Consider the following 10,454-nt stretch of genomic DNA (forward strand, 5'->3'; position numbering starts at 1 on the left):
ATTTTCTTAGAAGCTATTTAAGCACTAGGTCCCATCTAATGGATACATCGATTAAAGAGGCAATATAATCTTTTACTCGCTATCAACACCTTTACAGAGCCTTTACACAATTATTTGTACACTATTTGTGTTTTAATTTTATGTAATTTAAGGCAATTTTTCTTAAGATAAAAACATGGAAGTGAACTGTGAAAGAGTATTTAGATTGTGGGAATTCTTCAAAGATAGTGGTGTTGAAGCAGATGAAACGGAGAGCTAAGATTGTGATTTCTAGGAGTTTCGGATATCCGCAATTGATTTTGGTAATTGATTGATGTTCTTGTTCTTCTATTATCCCTGCCGCCATGTATTACGAGTTCACAAAGGCGACATTTCCATGAAAAAATTAGCAGCTTAAAAAATGCTTGAATTTTTACCAATTTTAATTTTTTGAGTTAAATGTTAATCATAAGAGAGAGAAGATCAAGAAGTGTGCTTATTCATCTGGGTTCATCAGAGTTAGAGAAGAGTAGATGGTGTAATATTGAAATAATAACAGGGGCAAATTAGTCATTTCTTATAAAATAGTGTGTATGGATCAATATATGGTGTGTGAGGATCACCTCCCTAAAGATATTAATCTATATATATTATAAAAAATATATAAACTTGGTTGATTAATATTACGATGTGTTAATATATATATTTGATATAGGTTCGTGAATCTGAGATCAACCCTGCATTGTTCAGTTCCGTCGTATGCATATTTTTACTACAAAATATCATATTGTGAGTTTCATTTACTTCCTTTTTAAATGCTTTTGCAATATATATATTTTTGGGACTGAGAATACATGCGCTGCTTTTATAAATGTTTTACGAAATAGACACAAGTAATCGAAACTACATTCTATGGTTGGATTATCGAATCGAATATGCCCCTTTTTAGCTTGGTAGCCTAAGAATTAGGGAACATCACTAATTTTGAGAATTAGTGCACCCATAATTGACGCAAATCCTAAAGGTAGATCTACGGGAACTAACAACCCCCATTCTGGAATTTGGAATGCTTTAGTACTTCGATTTTATCATGTCCGATGGGTGTCCCGGAATGATGGGGATATTCTATATGCATCTTGTTAATGTCGGTTACCAGGTGTTCACCATATGAATGATTTTTTTTATCTTTATGCAGTTTGCGAAATGTCTGATATGAGATGTATGTTTATGGAAAAATGAAATCTTGTGGTCTATTAAAATAATAGAAATGATTGTTTATGATAAACTAATGAACTCACCAACCTTTTGGTTGACACTTGAAAGCATGTTTATTCTCAGGTATGAAAGAAATCTTCCGCTGTGCATTTGCTCATTTTAGAGATATTACTTGGAGTCATTCATGACATATTTCAAAAGACGTTGCATTCGAGTCATTGAGTTCATCAAGATTATTATTAAGTCAATTATAGTTGGATAGATTATGAAATGGTATACATGCCGTCAACTTTCGATGAAATGAAAGTTTGTCTTTTAAAAACGAATGCAATGTTTGTAAAATGTATCATATAGAGGTCAAGTACCTCGCGATGTAACCAATTGTAGTGTATTCGTCCGGATGGATTAGGACGGATCTCTACAAATTGCTCGCCGGTCGATAGTCGGAACCTATCGACGGCAAAGGGAGAAAAAACCCTACAAGACCCGTAGGAAAAAACCCTAGTGTTATAGGTGGTGCTCCGATTGTAGAGACGATCGTAGAGAGATCCGGCAATGGAAGCCGTATGTGGTGCAGTGGGCGAGAGGCGAAGTGTAATGACCGTATGAGGTGTCTTTGATGTAGGGAGAGAACCCTATATTTATAGGGGAAAGACTAGGGTTAAGGGATAATTAGGGTTTATATCTTATGGGTCAAGCGTAAATACAACCCTAATGGACCACACCCGATCATTTTATAACTTAGTCCAACTAATTATTATTCTATAGCTTATTTTCTCACAGGGCCTAGAAATTTTGTCACACAAACAATGTTATCAGCTCGAGCTTATAAAAAAATATGTTTAAGTTGTGTTTGGTGAAAGATGGATCTTGTAGTTGTATTTTTTTCTGTAAATTGGTAAGTTGAAACTTGTTACTCTGTACTTTTTATAGGTGTTTAACAAAGTGGATAGATTTAGAGCTTGAAGCTGTAAATTTACTAAAATGAACTATAGAATAAATGAAAAACTATCATATAAAGTAGTAAATAACCTTATTTTTCTATAACTTATGTTTTTCCATAGCTCTAAGAATTTTATTACTCAAACGATTATTACAAGTTTGAGCTTATAAGAAAATAAGTTTATACTCACATAAGTGACCATAAGATTGTCATCCAAACACATCCTTAAGCTCCTATAAACTATCCACTCAAACATACCCATATATAAAGTATTTACTCCTTAAGAACGACAATGTGTTCAGTAAAACTAGTTTATAGTCGGAGCTGATATTTTGTAGTTGAAAGTTATCTTAAACAAAACTAGAGCTCTTTTATAAGTTGTTTGGTCAAATTAGTCGGATTAGTAACTTAAACATGTAAATTGGCGTAAAGGCAAACGAAATCATTGTACAAAATTATATAAGGAGTATTTATGTAAAAAAAAATTTATTTCAATTTCCTTTTAAAAGTTACTTTAAAAGTTTATTCTAATAATAAGATTATGAAATATGAAATTTTGTCTTTAAAAGAACTTAGAAGCTAAAGCTTATTAGAAAAAAAGTTTAAATTCTCGTAAACACCACCAAGTTGAACACATCCTAAAATTGCAATTTCTTACTCAAGACTTGAAGAATAAAGGGAACACAAAAAAGCTTACAAATCCCACTAACTATAAACAACTTTATAACGTGGGTTGAAATTTAAAAATGTAAACAATCTTTAGCATATACATAATAATACATTGATGTTTATGTAGATAAGAGTAGTAAGAAACATTTACGGCGGTATATTTTATATAAAATATTAGTATCAAGACTTCAAGAGTAATATTTATATTTATACTTTTATTTATTGTTGGGTGGTGTTTGAAGTTGCACTCCATACGGTGGTGCCGGAGTTCCATAATATTGAGGAGCTGTTGCTTCAGCACGAGCACGATGTTTTCCACAAAGGTAACACCCAATCGCAACGATCATAAACAACAGTATCAAAGGCAATGATATCACAATCACGTACCCCATCGTTCCTTGCTTATATCCGCTACCCTCCTGTAATCACAATCTATGATAATCTTAAATGAGCCGAGTTACTCGTAAACTACTTGAGTTTGACTTGTTAAAAGCCCGATTCGAGCCAAGCCGAGCTTAAACGAGCCCGCACTAGGGACTGAGTATATTGTGAAAATTGTTTATTAAACAAGCTCGGACTTTTTTTATTTGAGCTGAAACAAAATCACAAACCTAAACGAGCATTTCATCTTCATATACATTAATTATTATTTCTATTTTATGATCATATTCATATTTCATTTCATATAATATATAATATTAGAATGTTAATATTAATAATACATAATCACATAATAATAGTTGTGATATGTAAATGAGCCAATATCTAATTCAGCTCGTATAATAAGCCGAACTCGAGTTTAATTCACATTAGCCTCTAAACGAGTCATGCTCGAGAACCCTGATTTACAAATTCACCTATCTTTGTGCACTCTTCATGCCGAATTAATCAATCAATCATCATGAATATAAAACCATAATAGTTAATACACTTGTGTTTAGTAATTGCCAATTAATTATGAATATAAAATATAATCTCTATACATATGTGGCTTCTGGCTTCAGCTCCACCTCTGATTTTTTTTTTTTTTTTTTTTTTTTTATGTGAATTCGTTCTACATATTAATAAGTCGATCTGGTCACTAGTAATTTGAATTATCATCTAATAAACTGCATATATTCAATCCTTTCAATTAAATTGTGGGCAGACTAATAAATATGAAATCATGTACTATGTTGTAGTCATGAAATGAATAATTTAGTGATCTATCAAAGAGTGATGTCAGAAACAACAAGAGAACATGAAGAACAATTAACTAATAATGAAATATAAATTAGACGTACCTCCTGATTCTTGAACCACCACGGCAACTGTGTGTTCGTGTGTGTGTGTGGTAGATACAAAAAAGAAAAAGATGAGTCTGGACGTGCGGTGTACTCACGCGGTTTCTAATAATTTAATTTCTTTTTTTCCCTTTTATTCCTCTAACTAAACTATACGTTTTCTTATATCTTAGCTTTTACTTAATCTATTTTTAGAATACTGAAGAAGATTTATCGGTACATGATAAAATACAGAATATATTATCACTGCCTAGCACAGCATATTGAAAAAAACAACTCCGGGTATCAAAACTATTTTATATAACTATTTGTGGAAAAAATTCTTGTTTGAATGTGTATTTATTCAAATAAATACTACTTGAGCAATATTATTGTCTGTATGATTTACATATTTATATTGCAGGATATAAACAACGTTAGATTATCGTATTACTATTAATACGATATATTTAGTTACCTATATAAGATTAACTAGTGAAATAACTCGTGGAATCACGGTTTTGTTTAAACGAAACAGTTTAATTATATGTTTTAGGTATTAAGTGAACGTAAATGCTAAAGTCATTTAGTTTAATGACCCGTGTAACCACAGATTCCAATTAAGAAACTCGTCAGCCGAACATTTTATCAAACACCTAAAGTGCATCATGTAAATAAAAAGTAACAAACCTTTCTTTCAACCTTACTTATTATACAGATGTAAACTTATTTAAAGAAGAGTCAAGAATCAATTAGCAAAATTAAGTATAAACAACTTTTGAAAGAAAATAGAACCATGAATATAATACATATAACTGAAAGATAATAAAAAATGAAAGTCACTATATGACCCGATTTTTTTCTTCAAATCTTACTTAAACGGAAGAGAAGAAGTACTTACATAAGAAGGGGGTACTCAAAATATCTTCAAATAATCTGTAGAAAAACATAAAACAAACACACAAAAGCAATTTTGGAATGATCTTGGACTTTCACAAAACTTACACTAACTGCAACCAAAAAAGATCAATTTTTGCCATTAAAATTAATCAAAAGACCATCCAAGATTCAAAATAAAATTATATTCAAGAACATGTTCTTATCAATAACTAAACCCGAAACTATCAAAATCAAGCAAAACAAACACTCAGAATCAGTCAAATAGAACCACTAACTAAAAACATGTTAGTGACATACAGGAGGAGTAAACCAATTATATTGGCCACCTTTAAGTTTGCAGCGTTGACTTGACAAACTCAAACTCCACAAATGTTCTTTACCTTGAACCCGTAGGCATGTTGTTTAAATCAATTTACACTTTAGATATTGCTAGCTATATTTGGAGCCAACTCCCTTTGGTATTAGGTTGTCAGCTCATAAATCATCAAGATATGACACTTATCAATTACAATAAGCATATATAAATGAACTACATTTATGTAAATAAAAAAACAGAACTGGAGTAATTTAAAAGGCACATTATTATGAAACACAACCATGACTAACCACAACCCCTTTGAAGATTCCATTTCCTATGCTTGAATACATCAACAGCTTGGAGTTATAGTCATTATTAGGTTGGACTGTTTCACATTAAGATATATGTAGCAAACTTTTCATCATCAGCAAAATTAAACATTCAAATTCAACAATTAAAAAGTATCAGAAAATGTAAGCTTCTTTGATTTGTTTATCCAAGTCTCATATTCTGCTTAAATACCAAAATTCAACTTTGTCATTTTAACGAACAGCTGATGTGCATCCAAAAAGATGCATATCTTTTGCATTGGCGAACAACATTATAACATTTCTAATACATAAAAAAGTAGCATACAGATGTAGGAAAGGAAGAAATCGGATGGGGATAAAAAAGATGCAACAATTTGAGTTGCATATATCTAACCGTGTAAAACCCTGTAAGAGGATTACAAATCTAGAGACAAATCCTTGAGATAAAATTGAGAAATATGTAGAAAAAAAGTAAGAACAAAAAAAAAATCAAATATATAATACCAAATCTATACAAATCACATACACGACGTTGAAGACGATGACGGTTGTTGCGATGGAGAAGGTTACAGGCGGAGATAACGATAGTCGTTGCGAAACTAAAGATAGTTATCATCTCCAAATTTGAAACCCTAAATTTTAAATGTTATTGTTTGGGTTATGAAATTGACAACAACTGTAGATGGCAGCCGCGATGGTGGTGCCTGTAGATGATGGTGGAGATGGTGGCAGCTATAAATGGAAACGATGGTTTGTTGTGAGGGTTTTGAAATCAGATTTAGGGGTTGATTGATTTGGGTTAGAGTTCAAGAGAAAGAGAGAGAACTGAGCAATCATTTTAAATTAGAGTTACACTTTAGATAATATAAACACGGGTTAAGAGAAAGAACTGCTTTTTTGTTTATAAATTTTTTTTAATTTAATTTACTTAATGTTAATGACATCATCAAGATGACTTAGATTTTTTTTCTTTTTATTTTTCATTTTTTTAATGAAGAAAAAACCTTATTTATGACGTCATCATTTTAGAATTTTAATAGAAACTATAGATTGCAACAAAAATAATCGTAGTTAAAAAATATTATTAAAAAAGGGAGATAGCAATAACAAAGACGGTAGCCTTTCAAAAGAAAAAAAATAACAAAGACCGTAACTTTTGAAAGATTGCATAAGAGATTTTTACTTCAGGAGACGGTGTCGAAACCTAATTTCAAAAATAGACATATGGACCATCAGAATTGGACAAAGGATTCGATGGTCCGGCGGCAACCACTTACCAATCGACACGTGTATTCCACTAACTTTGGTCCCATAATTCGATGAATGTATACCACTGGACAATGGGCGGGAATAAATGGCTTGGCAGTATCGCAGTAGAGGATTGCACGTGTTGATTAATGAATGAATACCGCCGGTATCGCCGGGTGAATTTCGCATTCCAGCATCTGCGCATCTACTTTTAAAAAATCGCTTCTGACTTCATCCTGTGCTGTAGATTTCTCTTTCTCCAATATCCACCCTCATAAAACAACAAAAAGAATTTAACATCGTTAACCATTTGTTTGTACTTCTTTCAGTCGCCAATGAGGAAAAAAACAAACATCTACAGGCGACATGAATGAGGAGAACATCCACCGTAACTATTGAAAGAACGTAGTTGTTTTCTAGCGTTTTCCGACTCCAATAAAAATGGTGACATATGTCAGTTACAAGTTACAAACTTACGATACATAAGGAGTTGTTGTTGCTGACAAGGCAGGTTTATGTGCCACAGTTAATGTAGTGCCCGTCCTAATCCATCTGGACGAATACATTACATTTGGTTACATCGCGAGGTACTTGACCTCTATATGATACATTTTACAAACATTGCATTCGTTTTTAAAAGACAAACTTTTATTACATCGAAAGTTGATGGCATGCATACCATTTCATAATATATCCAACTATAATTGACTTAATGATAATCTTGATGAACTCGATGACTCGAATGCAACGTCTTTTGAAATATGTCATAAATGACTCCAAGTAATATCTCTAATATGAGCAAATGCACAGCGGAAGATTTCTTTCATACCTGAGAATAAACATGCTTTAAAGTGTCAACCGAAAGGTTGGTGAGTTCATTAGTTTATCAATAATATTCATTTTCATCATTTTTAATAGACCACAAGAATTTCATTTCCAGTTCTCATAAATATACGTCCCATGCATAGAGACAAAAATCATTCATATGGATTGAACACCTGGTAACCGACATTAACAAGATGCATATAAGAATATCCCCTATCATTCCGGAAAATCCTTCGGACATGATAAAAACGAATTCGAAGTACTAAAGCATCCGGTACTTCGGAAGGGGTTCGTTAGGCCCAATAGATCTTTCTTTAGGATTCACGTCAATTAGGCGTGCACTAATTCTCAAAATTAGTGATGTTCCCTAATTCTTAGGCTACCAAGCAAAAAGGGGCATATTCGGCTTCGATCATTCAACCATATAATGTAGTTTCGATTACTTGTGTCTATTTCGTAAAACATTTATAAAAATTTCGCATGTATTCTCAGCCTAAAAATATAAAGGGTAAAAAAGCAAATGAAACTCACCTAATGTATTTTGTAGTAAAAATACATATGACGTCATAGAACAAGTGTAGGGTTGGACTTGGATTCACGAACCTATATCATTTGTTTATTTATTAATATACTTAATTGTAACCGAACAAACAATATATATATAAATTTATTATTTATATCATTTTTATATCAAAAATATATATAGGTTTCATATATTCATTTTGTATATGAAAATATAGATTTTGTTATGTTATATGTATTAAATATATAAATATATCGTTTGTTTGTTAAAATATATAGTAACTAATATAATATTAATAATGGTAAAAATGATAATAACTATAATACTTAATATTACTAATAAAGATATTAAGGTTAATAATTTTATTAATAATAATATTGATGATAGTTTTTAATTATAAATTTCATAATGATAATATCAGTAGTAAAATGAATAATTTAGTAATAATAGTAGTGAAAATAATGATTTTGAATATTAGTACATAATACTTAATAATAATAATTATAACAATCTTATTACTAATGGTACTTTTAATAATCATACTTTTGTTAATAATAATCATAATTCCTAAATGTTTCTAATACTAATATTAATGATAATAATAATAATTCTAAAGAAAACACTTTTATTACTAATGCTAATAATGATAATACTAATAATAACAATATTGTTAATAATGATACTTATGTTAATAATAATAATACTGATAATAATAACTATAGTTTTACTACTAATGGTAATAGTTTTAATAATAATAATAATAATAATACTAATATTAATGATAATAATATTACTTTACATCATGATAGTGATAATAATAAATAACTTAGCAATAATAATAATAATAACTACAAATTGTAACTAAAATAATAATAATAATAATAATAATAATAATAATAATAATAATAATAATAATAATTGATAATTACTACTTTAGTAATTATGATAATTATAATAACAATAATAATTATTAACAATAATAATAATAATACTAGTAATAATAATAATGATAGAAATAAATAAGAAAAATAAAAGAGTATACCCTTCTCTAAAAAGAATTGCCCCATACGGGACTCGAACCCACGACCTCTCGAACACCCGTCAAACATTCAAACCATCAGGCTACTGCCCATTTTTCTGTTTTAATACACCCTACATAAATATATAACCCGTATGATTACGGTGCCTTCTTCTTCATCTTCCATTTTCAATTTCAATTCAGCAATCAACCATTTAAGTTACCAGATTAGTTTAGGTTTTAACATAGATACCGAAATATTTAGAAAGTGATTAATTTACTTAGCAACATTTAAAAAAAAAAGATTTATATTAAAACAGCTTCAGCTGCTGTTCGAGAAAACAGAAAAAAAAGAATTTCAAACTTTGATTTCTAAATCATTTTAGGTAAAATTTATAACAGAAAAACATTGCATTTCATTCCTATAAACATCTTGAATCGTCAATTAAACTCAATTCATCACAGAAGTTTCAAATTCCAACTAAGAACAAAGTTTGACTTTTCTGAAATTAAACTTTGACCTTGAAATTCATTTTCGTTTTATCAAATTAAAATATGAAATTGTGCGTATACAATCACGACATGAATAAAAAAAGATTTGAATTCTTACTTTTCCTCAATTTGCACCGAATTAGATCAAGTGCTAAATGGTTTTTGAGTTTATGATAGAACGAGAGAAAAAAAAATTAATAACTATCCAGCATTTGTTTTTAATCTTGCAGCTATCAGCGAACGATATACCTATTGGGATTAAATGATTGATACAGAAGTCAAAAATTGATAAATAATGTGTGTAGGGTTCGATATGAAGTCACGGATCAGAAGAAAACAGAAGGAGAAAGCAAATATCTGGTATATACGCGTTTTATTTATTTATTTATTTATTTTTACATATAATATATATATAATAATATTAATATTAATAATAATATTAATAATAATAATACTAATTAATAATAATTATATCAATAATAATAATAATACTATTAATAATAATAATAATAATAATAATAATAATAATAATAATAATAATAATAATAATAATACTGATAATGATAGTTATAAATATGATATTATTTATAATAATAATAATAATAATAATATATTGTATTATTTATAATAGTAATGATATCCTAAAACAATATAATGATTTTTAGTGAAAATGATAATAATAATTCTAAAATAATAATAATTATAATGTAACAAATATCATATATCAATTTTATATCTATGTATTATCAGTTTAATAATATTAATAATACT

The 10,454-nt window shown here is 29.3% G+C and overlaps 1 long non-coding RNA gene across 2 annotated transcripts; it reads right to left on the reverse strand.

The window, feature by feature from the left end:
• Nucleotides 1–2,840: 2,840 nt before the first annotated feature.
• Nucleotides 2,841–4,420, reverse strand: LOC139896058 (uncharacterized). 2 transcript variants are annotated; one of them, XR_011776120.1, is made up of 2 exons: nucleotides 4,090–4,420; nucleotides 2,841–3,225 (listed from the first exon to the last, which is right to left on the reverse strand). It is a non-coding gene; the product is annotated as an uncharacterized lncRNA (long non-coding RNA). The 2 variants fall into 2 exon arrangements; XR_011776121.1 differs by having other exon boundaries at nucleotides 2,841–3,238.
• Between the last annotated feature and the right edge of the window lie 6,034 nt (nucleotides 4,421–10,454).

The sequence above is a fragment of the Rutidosis leptorrhynchoides genome, chromosome 3 (assembly GCF_046630445.1).
Source record: "Rutidosis leptorrhynchoides isolate AG116_Rl617_1_P2 chromosome 3, CSIRO_AGI_Rlap_v1, whole genome shotgun sequence".
Lineage (NCBI taxonomy): Eukaryota > Viridiplantae > Streptophyta > Magnoliopsida > Asterales > Asteraceae > Rutidosis > Rutidosis leptorrhynchoides.